The sequence below is a fragment of the Macaca mulatta genome, chromosome 17 (genome assembly GCF_049350105.2).
Source record: "Macaca mulatta isolate MMU2019108-1 chromosome 17, T2T-MMU8v2.0, whole genome shotgun sequence".
Classification (NCBI taxonomy): Eukaryota; Metazoa; Chordata; class Mammalia; order Primates; family Cercopithecidae; genus Macaca; species Macaca mulatta.
Genome location: NC_133422.1, coordinates 15,049,183 through 15,067,186, shown reverse-complemented (window position 1 = coordinate 15,067,186; position 18,004 = coordinate 15,049,183). Strand labels below are relative to the sequence as shown.

The window sequence follows — 18,004 nt, the reverse complement described above, 5'->3', positions numbered from 1 at the left end:
AGTATTTAATTGTGAGTACCATTAAGAATCTAGAGAAAATAAACAGAATAAAATGCTATTATGGAATAATCATGGCCTTTAAAAAGTCTTCCAAATTGACAGCATTCGACTTCAAATTGTATATTTTATTTTTAATATATTTATGTTATCTACTTATAAACATTATAGGTTTTCTATTATATATTTAGAAAATGTGTATTTTAATTAAAACCTGGCACATTAATGTAATTACATGAAATACCATTATATTTACTGTGAATCTCTGTAGAAAATTATATAAAACATTACAAGAAAATGGATGGGATGGGGAAACAATGTAAATCAGTGATGGTAAATGTTATTTATTCAGCTCCACCTTCCACACGTGCATGGCACTATGGTGAACCTTATATAAAGCCAGTCCCTGTCCAGTCAGTATGAAACAGAGAACAGCAATAGAGATTTTATTGCATTAGGCACATACTAAAGACAAAACATTTCTAGTTAACATGTTTTATTTTTTTTTTTTTTAATTTATTTATTTTTATTATACTTTAAGTTGTAGGGTACATGTGCATAACGTGCAGGTTTGTTACATATGTATACTTGTGCCATGTTGCTGTGCTGCACCCATCAACTCGTCATTTACATCAGGTATAACTCCCAATGCAATCCCTTCCCCCCTCCCCCCTCCCCATGATAGGCCCCAGTGTGTGATGTTCCCCTTCCTGAGTCCGAGTGATCTCATTGTTCAGTTCCCACCTATGAGTGAGAACATGCGGTGTTTGGTTTTCTGTTCTTGTGATAGTTTGCTAAGAATGATGGATTCCAGCTGCATCCAAGTCCCTACAAAGGACTCAAACTCATCCTTTTTTATGGCTGCATAGTATTCCATGATGTATATGTGCCACATTTTCTTAATCCAATCTGTCACTGATGGACATTTGGGTTGATTCCAAGTCTTTGCTATTGTGAATAGTGCTGCAATAAACATACGTGTGCATGTGTCTTTATAGCAGCATAATTTATAATCCTTTGGGTATATACCCAGTAATGGGATGGCTGGGTCATATGGTACATCTAGTTCTAGATCCTTGAGGAATCGCCATACTGTTTTCCATAATGGTTGAACTAGTTTACAATCCCACCAACAGTGTAAAAGTGTTCCTATTTCTCCACATCCTCTCCAGCACCTGTTGTTTCCTGACTTTTTAATGATTGCCATTCTAACTGGTGTGAGATGGTATCTCATTGTGGTTTTGATTTGCATTTCTCTGATGGCCAGTGATGATGAGCATTTTTTCATGTGTCTGTTGGCTGTATGAATGTCTTCTTTTGAGAAATGTCTGTTCATATCCTTTGCCCACTTTTTGATGGGGTTGTTTGTTTTTTTCTTGTAAATTTGTTTGAGTTATTTGTAGGTTCTGGATATTAGCCCTTTGTCAGATGAGTAGATTGCAAAAATTTTCTCCCATTCTGTAGGTTGCCTGTTCACTCTGATGGTAGTGTCTTTTGCTGTGCAGAAGCTCTTTAGTTTAATGAGATCCCATTTGTCAATTTTGGCTTTTGCTGCCGTTGCTTTTGGTGTTTTAGACATGAAATCTTTGCCCATGCCTATGTCCTGAATGGTACTACCTAGGTTTTCCTCTAGGATTTTTATGGTATTAGGTCTAACATTTAAGTCTCTAATCCATCTTGAATTAATTTTCGTATAAGGAGTAAGGAAAGGATCCAGTTTCAGCTTTCTACTTATGGCTAGCCAATTTTCCCAGCACCATTTATTAAATAGGGAATCCTTTCCCCATTTCTTGTTTCTCTCAGGTTTGTCAAAGATCAGATGGCTGTAGATGTGTGGTATTATTTCTGAGGACTCTGTTCTGTTCCATTGGTCTATATCTCTGTTTCGGTACCAGTACCATGCTGTTTTGGTTACTGTAGCCTTGTAGGAGACAGGATCTTTCTTTGTCACCTAGGTTGGAGTGCAGTGATCATGGCTCACTGCAGCCTCCTACTCTGGGGCCCAAGCCTGTCTCCTACCTCAGCCTCCCAAGTAGCTGGTACTATAGGAACACACCACCATACCTGACTAATTTTCATTTTTATTTTTTGTAGAGACAAGGGCCTTGCTATGTTGCCTAGGCTGGTTTAGAACTTCTGGCTTCCAGTAATCCTCCACTCTGGACTCCAAAGCTTTGGAATTACAGGAATGTGCCACCATTCCTGGCCCAACTAATATGTTAAATAAAATAAAATATTAATTTCTTAATGTCATAAATTGAGAAATGTATGATTTATATTGTTTAACCAGGTAGAAGCAAAATGCTTAAAAAGAAAAAAGCAAGGCAAAAAACTAATTATAAAAAACTGTAATTTGAAAACAAAAATTTTAAAACCTTTACCTCATAGAATAATCAAAACAAAGTACTCTATAAATAATACATACAGAAACTCAAGCCAACCTTCACTTACTGAATTATAAAAAAGCTGAACTTTGGGAGGCCGAGACAGGCGGATCACAAGGTCAGGAGATCGAGACCATCCTGGCTAACACAGTGAATCCCCGTCTCTACTAAAAAATACAAAAAAACTAGCTGGGCGTGGTGGTGGGCACCTGTAGTCCCACCTACTTCGGAGGCTGAGGCAGGAGAATGGCATGAACCTGGGAGGCAGAGCTTGAAGTGAGCCGAGATCACGCCACTGCACTCCAACCTGGGTGACAGAGCGAGACTCCGTCTCAAAAAAAATAAATAAATAAAATAAAATAAATAAAATAAAATAAAAAAGCTGAACTATTTTAGAACTTACTAAAATTTTAATGTAGCAGAGACTAAAAAAGGTTTTCCTGAAGAACAAAACTATCACCAGTAGAAGGAAAAAATGTAGTACTATAAATGCAGTGTTTAAAACACAGGACATCTGAGCCAACAGTAGCAGGAGTATACTTTCGGAAAAGAAAGGTAACATCAAAAAGTAGATGATATTTTCAGACTGAATCCTGTTTGGTGATCCTCAGCTGAACTCATAATTAACAACGGGAATGGTGCAATATCATATTCTTAATCTTTCCAGAAAAAGTAGTCCATTTGCAAAATGAAGATGACTGAAAATAAGTAATTAAAAAACAGGCCGGGGGCGGTGGCTCATGCTTGTAATCCTAGCACTTTGGGAGGCCAAGGTGGGTGGATCACCTGAGGTCAGGAGTTCAAGACCAGCCTGGCCAACATGGTGAAACCCCATCTCTACAAAAAATAGAAAAATTAGCCGGGCATGATGGCTGGTGCCTGTAATTCTAGCTACTTGGGAGGCTGAGGCACAAGAATCGCTGGAACCTGGGAGGCAGAGGTTGCAGTGAGCCAAGATCGTACCACTGCACTCCAGCCTGGGTGACAGAGGGAGACTGACTCTGTCTCAAAAAAAAGAAAAAAGTTTTACTCAAAGTTCTAAATGCTGATGGGATGCATTTTAAAAACTGCTTTGTAAAAAGGCCTAAGTAAGACAGCTTTGACAAGAGAAGGTTGTAATCCGCTGAAGAAATAATCACTCCTCTGATTACATACATATAAAGGACTTTTGGAGATATATTACTCTCACATACTTCAAAGGTACTACTTAATGTCTCAGAGATGAAATTTACTGGTTAGCAATTTTTGCTAAAGGTAGAGAGAATCCATTTAGGTATAAAAGTTTAGGATAAGTAAATACTCTTTAGAATATTACAACTGATTCAGTAACAGAACACTGATACAATATTAGCATCTGAAAATTAATATTCATATTGTTCATGTTTTTCTTCCAATTTTCTAACATTTTCCTTGGTGTCTTAGTGACTTCTGCATGCTACCTCACTCAGTATGGGTGTGACTGGGCCTTGGTATTAGAATCTATTTCCTTTTCAATTTTTCTTTTAATTAGTTCTAGAAATCACTTGGGCCTCTATACTGGATTCACCTTTCGAGATTGACTCTCTGTTGGCCAGCCAGTCATATGCCAATATCTATCTGCTTGGCTTGTTCATCACTATCCCAAACACAGAAGAAACTCAACATTTACTGTAAACATAAAAATATGTTTAAATATACTCATACACACAAATGTGCATTTTTTTCCTGAAATTCTTTTCCTTACTTGTCTTTAAAAATACTGATAAAAATTTTACCATTATTCCTGTCATCGAGGTCAAATTTCATGAATAATTTTGGTTATTGTTCATTTTCCTAACTTTTTTATTATATACTACATCCTTCCATGTATTTCCCAGCAGTACAGCTATGTCCAATAGATCCTGTGGACTAACTGCTGTCTCTGGGCTAGGAGGATGCCTGCACGAGGACCAGTCACATCGCTTGGCTATGCCTGACCCTCTCACCCACAATGGTCTCTTATTGCTTTTCTTCTCAGTCTAAAAGTTGTATTTTGGATTATCTCTGCCTTGAGTTGATCTAAAAGTTCACTTAAAAGCATTCTTTCCAGCTACACATTGACAATCATTCCCCTGGGTATGCAAAGCCCTATAGCTCTCTGAATTAGACTGAACTATGTTACATGAACAATCCCTATTCCATCTCTTCACTCTCCCCCTTAAATAATGCTGATAGTTAATATACTGATTAGGCCTATCTTGGTCCTGGCTGATATTATTTTATTTTCTCACTTTAGATAATATACATCCTTCTATTGTCAATTCTGACTGCTCTTAAAAATTCTACCAAGTCATCTAACCTCCCTGAGTTTGAGGTCACCTAATTTACCAAATCAGAGTCTTTCTAGATGGGCAGTTTTGATGACTTACCTCCTCTAAAGCCTATGTCTAAATTTCTCTTCCACGAATTCTCTTACAATTCAAATTTCCTCAAATCTGTAAGGTACTGGTATGTATAATCGGTGGATAGTGAGATGTGTCTCTGGCCAGTATTAATGTATTTAAGGACAGAGGGAAAAGCAACTGTATTGTCAATTAGTGCCTGCTGGTCTACAGTTCTATAAAGGCAGATGGTATGAGGGAATTACGTCCTTCGGTGGCACTGTTCACACGAAAATGATTACTCTTCCTTTGTTTGTAGCAAAGGTTGAATTTGAAATACAGCCCATAAAACTCTAAACCAGGGGCTTAAGATGAACTAAAGTTTCCCTTGTTACCAAATTAACCACTTTTACATTTAGTTCAAATTAGTTTATGACATTTTTTATCACGTTGCAAAATATAGGCATTTTTACTATTAAAGTGAATAATATAAATACACTTTTTGGAAAATGTAAACCTATTAAAAAGTTGTGATTTAAAAAACAAGTGAATGAGAAAAGACATTAATGCCTTGCATATAGGCTTACGTAGAAATGATAACAATTCATTCCCTTTTTGCATTAATTAATTTCACAATTATTTATTGATAATTGTTATGTGCAATTAATGTTTTCTAAAAGACAGCATTTACTACTCCAAATGAATTATACTCCCCAAAACAACAAAATTGTTAATTAGTTTCTCATCTATATGGCTCATGTTTCTCCTTTTACCTTCCTTCCAACTACAAAGGCTAGCCCTCTGGTGCTTAAGTACATGTTAAATAAAATAGAATTACATTATTTGTTCTGAATATTAAGAAAACTAAAACAACACCCAAAAAGGAAATGATAAAGGTATTTTCATCATTTCAAATGAAATCTGTGGCCATCTGCCTCTTGTTTAAGCAAGTGCTGGGCTAAAAGGATAAAGACATCATGAAGAGATTCTATGGGATTCTGCTATCATGACTACCACAGAAAATCCTTGTTATCATGTCGTCAGGCTTTCAGTACTAAATGATAAATATCCTGGCTAGCGCCCTATATAAGATGTTTCCCCTCACATTCATCACTCAGAAGTACTATATTGCTTGTTTCCTTTTCTCCAGTGCCCTGTGACCTCATTATAACATTTAGTATCATATGACACGAATGCCTATTATATCTGTCACGGCTAGAGAATAATTGTTGTCTTCCATTCTTCATCAATTTAGTTTTACAACTAAGAAATATAATTAGATATAGAAGAATGTAATTAAAAATGGATAATAAACAAATTATTTTTATGAGTATAAAGCAACACCAGTATAACAGTCACATAAACTGGTTTAGAGAAGGTGAAGAATTTCATTAAGAATTAAGGCGATTACCTTCTTTTTATTATGAACTCCCAGTTCTGATGTAGTATCACCAAAGGCAGGTCATGACCTCTCAAGATATATTTCCTTATCTGTAAAATTGAGTTGCTTACAGACCAGATAGAAACAGGTCTAATCTTTAGCTGGGCATTCAAGATCCTCCTTGATTGAATTTGAACTCTACTTTGCAGTAGAGTTGCAGTCTTATCTTCAACTACTGTCACTCTCATACTTTATTTTAGATAACTTAATGTTTCTCAGAGAAGCCTGGCCATTTCATCCCATGCTACTCCTTGGGAATACAAGTCTGAATATTCATGTATATCTTTATAAAGTATACAGGTTAGTTAATGCCTCACTCAAATATTACTAAATATTGCTTTGTATTAATATTATAAATACCTAAGAATTGGTATGATCTCACAAATGAGACTATAGCTCATTGAGGCTGGGACTGATTCTTATATATCTTTCCATTTTACAAAGTGTACAGCACAGTAGTCTGCTGTGTCATATTATAGAATAGTTGTTTAATGGCACTAATTTGGATGAAAGAGAGTATATATTCTCCCAAATGACATATTAATTGAACTACCAGTTAGCTAACAAAAACTACTACCTAGGTACCAAAAACATTGCCAGAGGGTAGGTACTTAAACTGCCGAGAAGTTTATAGTCTGAAAAGTCAGTAAACTATAGTTTAATAATTACCTTTTGATAGCTTAATATTATAACCACACTCAATTCAATCATTACATTTGTAGAAAAAAAGAAAAATCATATGGCAATTATGATAAAGAAAAAGCATATGAAAAAATACAATACCAATTTAGGATAAAAACTTTTAACAAATAGGACAGGAAGGAAATTTCATTCATTTGGTAAAGAATATGTATAAAAAAAGCAAAAGAAAACAGCCTATGACTAATTGTGGCAAAATATTTAAAACTTTCTCTGTCATGAGGAGCAAGACAAGGATTCTCATTATCATACTCCAGTGTACTGGAAACTGCAGTCATTACAGTAAAGTAGAAAAACAAAGCTATGCAAACTGAAAAAGAAAACTGACAGCATTTGCAAATGATTGTGCTCATAATCTAATAAAATATACGAAATCAAATAAAATACACAAAGTATTATAACTAGTAAGCAAATTTGGCAAGGTTATTGGATAAAAGTCCATGCAGGAAAACAAATTATCAGTCTCAAGCTCATAGTCAAATTTTAAAAAAGGTATCATTTATAGCAGCTTCAAAAAGTATCAAACACCTACAAATAAATCTTATGAAATATCTGTAACACTTCCACACTGAAAACTACAAATTATTATTATTATATTTTTTGAGACAGAGTCTCACTCTGTCTTGCCTAGGCTGGAGTGCAGTGGCGTGATCTAGGCTCAATGCAGCCTCCGCCTCCCGGGTTCAAGTGATTCTCCTCTCCCAGCCTCCCGAGTAGCTGGGATTACAGACGCCTGCCACCACACCAGGCTAATTTTTGTATTTTTAGTAGAGATAGGGTTTCACCATGTTGGCCAGGCTGGTCTCGAACTCCTGACCTCAGGTGATCCACCTGCCTCAGCCTCCCAAAGTGCTGGGATTACAGGCGTGAGCCACCGTGCCTGGCCAAAACTACAAATTATTACCAAGAGAAATCACAGATGACCTATACAGAAAGGCATGTATCAATAAATGATTCCAATTGCATATCGAAAGTGCAAAGATATCACTTCCCTCCAACTTGTTCTCTACCTTCGATGCAGTCCCAATCAAAATCCTAACACTTATTATTTGCAGTAATTGGCATGCTGATTCAAAAAATTAACATGAAAATGCAAAGGCCAAGAATCGCCAAGTCAATTTGTGAGAACCACAAAGCTGAAGGGCTTACACTACCAGGTATAAAGATCTATTTATAGAGCTATGGTAATTAAGATAGTGTGAGATTGGTGTAAAAACAGACAAACTGACCAAAAGAACTGTAGAGAGAGTCCAGAAACAAACATCTTAAGTACAGTAGGAAAAAGTATGGTCTTTTCAATAAATAATACGTTGACTGAATATCCATGCAAAAAAAAAAGTAATCCTGACTTCTGCTTCGTGCCATACACAATTCCAAATAGTTTTCAAATCCGAAAGTAAAAATCAAAGCAAGAAAGCTTTTGGAAGAGAACGTCTTTGTGATGCCACACTAGGCAAAGATGCTTTAAACAAAAAACAGAAATCACTAACCGTAGAAGACAAAATGATAGATTGGAAGAACTAAAAATAAGAAAGCAAAAGGCAACCCAGAGTAGGATATTTGCAATATATGTATGGAACAAATGCCTCAGATCCAAAATATATACTGAATTCTTACAAAGCAATAAGAATAAAAAGACAATACAATACAACAATGGACCAAAGGCTTATATAAACATTTGACAAAAGAAGATAGGCAAGTGACCTTTTTTGGCCATGATGAAAGGCACTAGACCTCAGGAAAATGCACTAACACTATAAGGCAATACATCATACTCCCACCTAAATAGCTAAAATGAAAATCCAGAAAATGTAAAGTGTAGGAGAGAATGCAGAGCAACTGAATACTTTGGAAAACTATTCAGCAGTAAAGCTAAACACAAGTCTACACTGTGACTCAGCAATTCTAGTCCTAGGTATATGCTCAACAGCTCTATTCATAAAAAAAAGAAAACAAAACAAACATGTACTCGAATGTTCAGAGCAACATTATTCATAATAGTTAAAATCTATACAATAAATATATTCAGTTATATTAACACAATAGACTACATAGCAATGATAAACAATCTATATGAAATAATATAAATGAATGTCACAAATGTAATACTGGGCAAAAGAAACTAGACAACAATGTTTATACTATATGATTCCACCTACATTTATAAATATAAGGGTAAGCAAAATAAATAAATGCTCTTAGAATTTAGGATAGCCGTTACCTTAGCAGGGTGGGGAATACAGGAAGGGTTCATATAGGGTGTTGGTAATTGCCTGTGTCTTCATCTAGTGTAGTAAGTGCACAGGTGTCTATAGTTTTTGAAAATTTATTTAGCTGTTCAATTATGACATATGTACTTTTCTGTATGTATGCTATACTTTAATATAAAGGAAAAAAATAATTTCTCTTTGCCTTTTTAAACATTCTATGGGATCTATGGTCCATATCAGTGTGTATTTGAAATTCAAATCCATCAATTTGATTTACTTGTAAAATAACACTTACCCAAGACCTAAAAGGCTCTAACTTGGATTCTTTACCAACAAATAAAAATAAATTATAAAGCTAACTTTATAAGCAGTGGCTAAGTGGCCAGCCAATGTCATGATATGCCTTAAACATACCAGGACATAACCAAAATATGTTTGAATGACTTATTATATTTTCTGAAATTTGACCACAGGTGTTCATTACTGAGTTGTGAATTTTTCTCTGTCTCTTAGAATATACTAGCAAAATAGACTTATTTCTGTGAGGCATAGACAGGGTGTTTGTCTTCAGAGGCCAGGCCAGCCAGCTGGGCCGAAGAGATGTCTAGAAGCAAAGATATTTGAAATGTGAGGAAGAATGAAGCAAAAATAGACTTTATTTTATGGGCCTATTCCTAGATATACACATACACGTGAGTATTCCTGTTTCTCCCCAAGAGAGTAATATTTGATGATAACATTTTATTTTGTTCTTCCATTCCTAAAGCTATACTGTAATCAGAATAACTAAAATTTACTTGGAAAAAATACTATAATAGGGCTCTCTTTTGAGCTGTTGTCTTTTTTTTTTTTTTTTTTTGAGACGGAGTCTCGCTCTGTCGCCCAAGCTGGAGTGCAGTGGCCGGATCTCAATTCACTGCAAGCTCCGCCTCCCGGGTTTATGCCATTCTCCTGCCTCAGCCTCCCGAGTAGCTGGGACCACAGGCGCCCACCACCTTGCCTGGCTAGTTTTTTGTAATTTTTTTTAGTAGAGACGGGGTTTCACTGTGTTTATGGTCTCCATCTCCTGACCTCGTGATCCGCCCGTCTCGGCCTCCCAAAGTGCTGGGATTACAGGCTTGAGCCACCGCGCTCCACCGAGCTGCTGTCTTAAAGTGATTACTGAAGAGCTTATAAAGACCAAAGTGATAAATAAGAAACTTCAATGAAAAGACACAAATCAGTGTTTTTGTTTCAGGCAGGGAGTAAGCTTATGTACCTGTGTATATGTTTACGGTCTATTTGTTTTGATTGGAGAAATGAGAGACAGGGATAACAGGGGTCACAAAGACAGGACTACACTGGTAGAAAGTATCAGAATTTATTGTGAAGTTACTGTAAGGCAAGAGTCAAATGCTTCCAAGATGATAAGATATGGCAAAGCAGTGAGCTGAGAAAGGAATTTAAAATTAGAGGCAACTGGAAGGCTAAATATCAGGGATAGATAGGTGCCAATCACTGAGATCTAAGCTAGAGGTTTATTCAGTGGAACAAGTAAAGTTCACAAGGTTATGGAATAAGAGACAGCACCTTGTTGCTTTAAGACAGTGACATGTTTCAAATGCAAAACTTTGGGAGCATTAAGTATTTGGGAGACATTAACCATCAAACTACAGTGAATCCAGATTACTGCTATACAAGAAAGCGATAGCCCATCAGACTCGAATCTCCAAAGGATAGTTCCTTCTCACGGCCAGCCTCAGTAGTTCTACCTAAATTGACTATGTAGTCCTTCACTGGAAGGGAACTGGATTCTGCCACATCTCCCTTTGCAATCCCTGGACAGTGTTCAAATCAGCTTCCTTCCCAGCCTGAGTTTCACCATTGCTGCTGCTGCTCCTTGCTGTTTATTAGATTAATGCTGTTTTTGATGAATGTCAATCATACTGCCACCACTGTAGCTTACTCCCACAGTTGGTGGAGACATATGTTTCTTCTCTTCACTTTTTTTATTTTGGTCAAAATCTTAAAATTAACCAACCTATCATCAAATAAAACATCACAGAGCACAAACTTCATTTTAATGATCTATTTATCTATGTCTTAGCTCTTTAAGGAATCATGAAAACAAAGGGTATCTAACTATAATAGGCTTTTCATCACCAGAGAATTTATCCTTTCAACAAGATGGAAGGAGGTCCGAAAATCTGCTAGGAATGCGGGACAGGGCCTCTCAGTAGATAAGTTCACCAGTCTGCTCAGTGGGGTACCACATGGTCAACCCGAGGCAGGCTTACAGCAACTTTTCTGCAGCCTCCCTGTGTTACAGCATGAGCCCACAACTTCAAAACCCCTTTTCCTAAACACTCTACGACTCTAAATCTCCTTCTCCTTCCACAGTCTAACCATCCCCTCCATTCTGGACTAATCATCTCACAGTCTAATCCAGAATGGGGGAAATCCTATTCCTCCTCCTGTCAGTTTCACCCTAAGACTCCTGCCTCCTAGAGAATATTCCTCGGCTCTTGAGCAATTGTAGACAGCTGGTATAATTTATAGAATTAATGAAAAGAAGCAAAAGAAGAAAAATGAATAAAGGGGGATCATGACACCAAAGTATTTCTCTTTGTTGTTGAAAAAAGAGTTGTCACTGAACACTGGATTTTATGAATAATAGTAACACTGTAATTATGTTTTAGTTTAAGTGACAGTAGCTCTAAGTAAGAAAAAAACGAGAGAATTCAGGCTTATGAAAACATTTACAGACCCTTAAACTACAGCAGTGCAATTAAATTTAACTAAATTTAAAATGAAAGAGACAACAATCTTAAACCGTGATGAAGGCTTTCACTCTAGAATGACTTGAAACATTCAAATAAAGCGATGATATCAATGAACAAATACCAGACAGCAACTTCAAAATGTGTAAAGGCTCTGTACTTGACAACAGCACCCTTAATGGAAAAGTTAATGTAGCATTGAATAAAAGTGAGCTGCTCCGCTGTTGCAGTAAAAATCTTTAGATCATGGAAATAACGGGTCATTGTTCTTTTCCAATTGCCTTCTTGACCAAAAGCAAAAGTAAAGAAGAAGAATAATAAATATATAAAATAAAATCTTGTGTTTTATAGGGTATCCAATTAGTCCCTGACAACTGTATCCTAGTTAGACAATTTCCCCTCATAAATACTTCTGAGGAGAAAATATGTAACACAAAGGCATTACATTTCAAATATTTAGGTAGAAACAATTTATCTATGAATTGTAAACAACAGTCATATTAATTCAGGTAACTATGAATTAATTAGAAAGTAACTGAGAAATTATATCTAATGCTTTAATAAATTACCTAATATTTCTGACTCATTATATTTAAGATCACTTGTTATTTTGCTGCAAAGACAAAGGTCTGTCATTTACATTTCAGCATCACAAATTCTATGATTTCATGTAGTTTCTAGAAACACAAGTTAACTTGTCACCTTGCTAGATTTTTGCAAAACTATGACATAATCATGCATGTCACTTTCTTTGTATTACATAAAAAATAGTTGCATTTCTTTTATGTAGTGGAAGTAAAGAATAAAATCTGTAAATATGTATGTTTAATCATAATTCAGTTAAGGTGGAAGGCGAAAAACCAGAGTCAAAAATTGAGGATTGATATAATATTATTTTTTGAATAAGTAGGAGACGATTTTCTAAGATTCTCTCTTTTGAAATCACAAAAACATTGTTACCTTCTTAAATTTAATTTTACCAATGTATCAAAAAGTTGCTGAAAAAGGAGCACAAGAATACGATTTATGAGATGACCTTACGTTGAGATGGCATGACTAAAAGTTCTTGAATAAAATAGATGTTTTAGGCTTTACTTAAAATACCAAAAGAAATGAATGTCTACCATGAATTTTAAATCTGATTTTAACTGAGCAAATAAACACAAAAACTAGTAGAAGTGTTCAAAACTTGTGTGTGTACTGCTTTGAAAGGAAGGAAAGCAGTGCAAAAGTGACTAACTATAATTAAATACTGAGAGATGAAAAGCAATCTTATGCACATTCTAATTTTAATAAATAAAAAGAATACTGCCAGTGAATTTTAAAGCCAAAGGTGAATTTCTGCCTTATGGTATTGAAGTTAGTATTGTTTCTCTGGGAAAACATTTATGAATGAACAATACTCTGCCACAGTTTTATTTAGGAAAGTTATTTCTACTAAATAGTCTAGTATGCATTCCTGTGAATTTGTAAAAGTACAATGCCAATTGATAAATGCTTTCACTGGTATAACAATGAGCAAAATAAAGGAAAACCATAAGTAAATGGTTAAAAATCAGAACAGTAAAGATACTTTTAAACTTGTGTAAATTTTATTAGCTTGAAATATGCTGGTGACTATTCTGATGGTTAAATATAATACTGTATATATTTGAAGTAGAAAAACAAGGCAGTAAGTGTTAATGTTATCATTTAGGTTTGCTTTTAAATTTATTACCAATTTGAAATATCCATTTATTTAATACAAATTTCATAAACTGCAGGATTTTGCTTTCTAACTTATGCTCCACAATTCTATGAGGTACAACATACCTTGTTCTATTTCACTTAGCTTTATTATACTTCACAGATAACTGCGTTTTTTCCAAATCGAAAGTCTGTGACAATCCTGTATCAAGCAACTCTGTTGGTGCCACGTGCTCATTTAATGTCTCTGGGTCACATTTTGGTAATTTTTCCAATATAGTAATGTGTGATTAGTGATCTTTGATGCTACTACTGTAATGGTTTTGGGGTGCCATGAATGTTGCCCATATCTAACTGTGAACTCAACCAATGAATGTGTGTTCTGATTGTTCCAAAACCAACTGTTCGCCTTGACTTTCCTTCTTGGACCTCCCCATTACCTGAGGCAAAAAATACTGAAATTAGGCCAATTAATAATCCCAATTAATGGCATCTAACTGTTCCAGTGAAAAAAAGTGATGTCTTTCGCTTCAGGTCAAAAGTTAGAAATGATTAAGTTTAGTGAGGAAGGCATGTCAAAGGCTGCTTCCATGCCATAAAGGTAAAACAAACAAGTGCTGACATAGAAGCTGCAGCAAGTTATTCAGAAGATCCAGCTAAGATCACTGATGAAGGAGGCTACAATAAGCAAGATATTCAATGTAGAGTTAACTCTGGAATAACATGTGTTTGAATTGTTCATATTCACTTATACATGGGTTTTCTTCCACTTCTGCAAAAAAGACCCCTGAGACAGCAAGACCAACCCTTTGCCTCTTCCTCTTCCTCAGCCTACTCAACATGAAGATGATACGAACAGAGACTTTCATGATGATCCACTTTCACTTAACTTTTAATAAATATATTTTCTCTTTCTTAGGTTTTTGTTACTATTATTATTATCTTTGAGAGTGTCTCCCTCTGTCACCAGGCTGGAGTGCAGTGGCGCCATCACAGCTCACTGCAACCTGTTCCTCCCGGGCTCAAGTGATCCTCCCACCTCAGCCTCCTGAATAGCTGGGACTACAGGCATGCACCACCATGCCCGGCTAATTTTTGTATTTTTTATAGAGATGGGGTTTTGCCATGTCACCCAGGCTGGTCTCAAACTCCTGGACCCAAGCAATTGCCTGCCTCAGCCTCCCAAAGTGCTGGCATTACAGGTGTTTAAGCCACTGTGCTTGGCCATGACTTTCTTAGTAACATTTTCTTTTCTGTAGCCTACTTTCTTCTAAGAATACAGTACCCAACATATATAACATTAAAGTATGTGTTATGTGGGGCTTTAACATGTCTGACCAGAGGCATCTGGTACTTGCCTCCTCCACAAAGAAGAACCAAAATAGCAAGCAGATAATCACACTTACAATAGATCATCTAAGAGAGAACACTGGAATTCAATAGAGAGGTGACAGGAAACACCTAAGGCAAGGAAGGAGAGGGATATGAGGCAGCCCACTCAGCTGAGATCAGCTGGGAGCCTGGAAAGGCTTCCCAGTATGGGAAAAGGGTAAGTGAGAGACCCCCAGTGGCTCACATTCCCACCATGGACTCCTGCAATCCTAGATTTAGGCGAATCCTTTAGCCCTTGGAGGCTCTGATAATAAAACAAGAAGTTGCCAAGAAACCATGTGATTACACTGCCAGAGAAAAGGAACTCGAAATGATCCCACATACCCCTGAGGCCTAGGCAGCTACATCAAGGCACCATTTTGAGAGCCTAGTCTCCATTAGACTGGATCCTGCCCTGTGACCCAGCAGCCCCTGCATCTCTACATCCTTGGGCTCCCATTCCATTCCTTCCATCCCTCACCCACAGCTGCCACTGCTGCTGGCTGCTGCCAACAGAGCTGAGGCACAAGCCATTAGTAGCATCCCCACTGCCTCCAGAAATGGTGCCATTGCACATTTTCCTGTGTGCTGAGGATAGACACCACCGCACGAAGCTGCTACCTGGGGCTGAAGTGCACGCTCCCCAGCTGCCTGCTTATGGCTGCTGCACATTGAAAGCAACCACTCCCTCCCCAGCAGAAAGGCCACAGTGCAGTCGTTGCTATCCCTACCCAAGCAATTCACTGGGGAGCTGCGGGAAAACCTCTCCCTGTCTACCTCAGCCAGCATATGCAGGTACCACCAGGGTACTTGAGGATAGGTACTGTGGGCCTGGCTCTGCCCTCCCCAGTGACCAAGCACATTCTCTGGAGGCCTGGAGATCACTCTGTCCTGTCCACCACTGTTGCCACCTGAGTACTTCCCATGAGGGCCTAAGGATGGGCCCACCCAACTTGCCACAACCACCACAGCTAGCACATACTCCCATATACCACCTGCGGGCCTGGGAATGGGCCTACCCAGCCTGTCACAGCCACCGTCAATGCCAGCATACACCACTTGGGAGCCAGAGGGTTGTCCTGCCATTATTACTACCATCACTCATACCACGCCCATTGCCCAGGGAACCAAAGACCAGCCAATCTGCCTACCTACCCACCTGGCCCTCTGCTGCCACTGCTGGCACCCATGAAAGCCACCTGGAAACTCAAAAATTGGCATGCCTGGACTTGCTAAAACTGGTACCAGCCTATGCCAAATAGGGGGCCAAAGACAGGCAGACTTGGCCTACCATTGTCACCACAGAACCCAAAGGACTGGCCCACTTGCCATCTCCATCTCCAACAAAACTTTACTAAAGCCCCCACAAACAACTAAAGCCTTCCTAAGCTGCTGAGGAAATCATAAATACAACTGATGCTGTTTAAAGCTGAAGAAATTATATGGAGAGTACACTACTGCATGCACCCAGAATCAGGCCAAAGTGCCCTACCCAACAAACACCACAGACACATCTTCATAAACGTAACCTCCACTACAAAAGCAAATTCAAAAAAATAGAAGCAGCATCAATTATACTAGATGTGCAGATATCAACATAAGGATACAGGAACTATGAAAAAAAGAAAGCAAATATGACATCTCCAAAGAAACAAAATTATGGTCTAGCAGGAGATTCCAAAGAAAAAGAAATTTATGAAATCTTGGAGAAAGAATTCAAAATAATATTCAAGAAATTCAGTAAGATATGAGAGAATTCAGATAATACAAAGAAATCAGAAAGCCAATTCAGAATGTGAATGAGAAATTTACTAAAGAGATATCATAGCAAACAAACAAACAGGAATCCTGAAACTGAAGAATTCATGGAATGAAATAAAAAAATACATTAGAAAGCTTCAACAATAGACCAGCTCAAGCAGAAGAAAGAATTTCAGAACTTGAAGAAAGGTCTTTTGAAACAACCTGGTAAGAAAATAATAAAGAAAAAAGAATATAAATAAATGAACAAAGTTCACATGACATAATGCACATCACAAAGCTACTAAATATTTGAATTTTTAGTGTCCCTGAAGATGATGAGAAAACAAAAGAGACAGAAAACCTATTTACCAAATAATAGCTGGACATTTCCCAAGTCTAGTCAGTGATTTAGACATCCTGATACAGGGAGCTCCGAGATCCCTAAAGAGATACAATTTCAAAAGGTCTTCTCCAAAGCACATTATAGTCAAATTGTCAAAAGCTAAAGACAAAGAGAGAATTCAAAAAAAAAAAGCAAAAGAAAAACATCTAACTACTTATATGGAAAACCTAATCAGACTAGTAAGGGATTTCTCAGCATGAACATTATAGGCCAGTGGAGAATGAGATGTCACAGTCAAAAAAAAAAAAAAAAACAACTGCCGACTGAGGATACTTTACCCAGCAAAGTTATCCTTCATAAATGGAGGAGAAATAAAGTCTTTCCCAGACAAACAAAAGCTGAGGAAATTCATCACCTCTAGACCAGCTTCACATGAAATACTTAAGGGAGTCCTATACTTGGAAGCAAAAGAATGCTATCTCCAATCATGAAAATACCTGAAAGTATAAAATCCGCTGGTAGACCAAACACACATATAAGAAAGAGAAATAACTCAAATGTTACCGCTACAGAAGACCATCAAACCACAATGATAAACAATAAAAGAGAGAAAGGAACAAAGGATATACAAAACAACCAGAAGTCCATTAATATAATGACAGAAATAAGGCCTCATGTATCAATAATAACCTTGAATGTAAACAGATTAAATATTCCACTTAAAATATATAGATTGGTTGAATGGTTTAAAAACATGACTTAACTCTATGCTGCTTACAGGAATCTCATCTTATCTGCAAAGACACATACAGACTAAAAATAAAGGAATGGGAAACAATATTCCATGCAAAGGAAAATCTAAAACAAACAGGAGTAGCCATACTTGTATCAGATAAAACAGACTTTAAGTCAAAATCAATAAAAACAAAAGACAAAGAAGGTCTTCATGATAAAGGGATCAACTCAGCAAGAGAAAATAACAATTCTAAACATATATGCACTTAGCACAGGAGCACCTAGATATATAAGCAA

General features: G+C 36.9%; 1 protein-coding gene and 1 long non-coding RNA gene across 8 annotated transcripts in view; both read right to left on the bottom strand.

Annotated features, from left to right (window-relative positions):
* NBEA (neurobeachin) overlaps positions 1–18,004 on the bottom strand; it is a 742,365-nt gene that overhangs the window by 297,029 nt on the left and 427,332 nt on the right. The gene's annotated exons all lie outside the window — the stretch shown is intronic.
* Positions 1,362–17,288, bottom strand: LOC144336274 (uncharacterized). Its single transcript, XR_013407904.1, has 2 exons — positions 14,347–17,288; positions 1,362–2,022 (listed from the first exon to the last, which is right to left on the bottom strand). It is a non-coding gene; the product is annotated as an uncharacterized LOC144336274 (long non-coding RNA).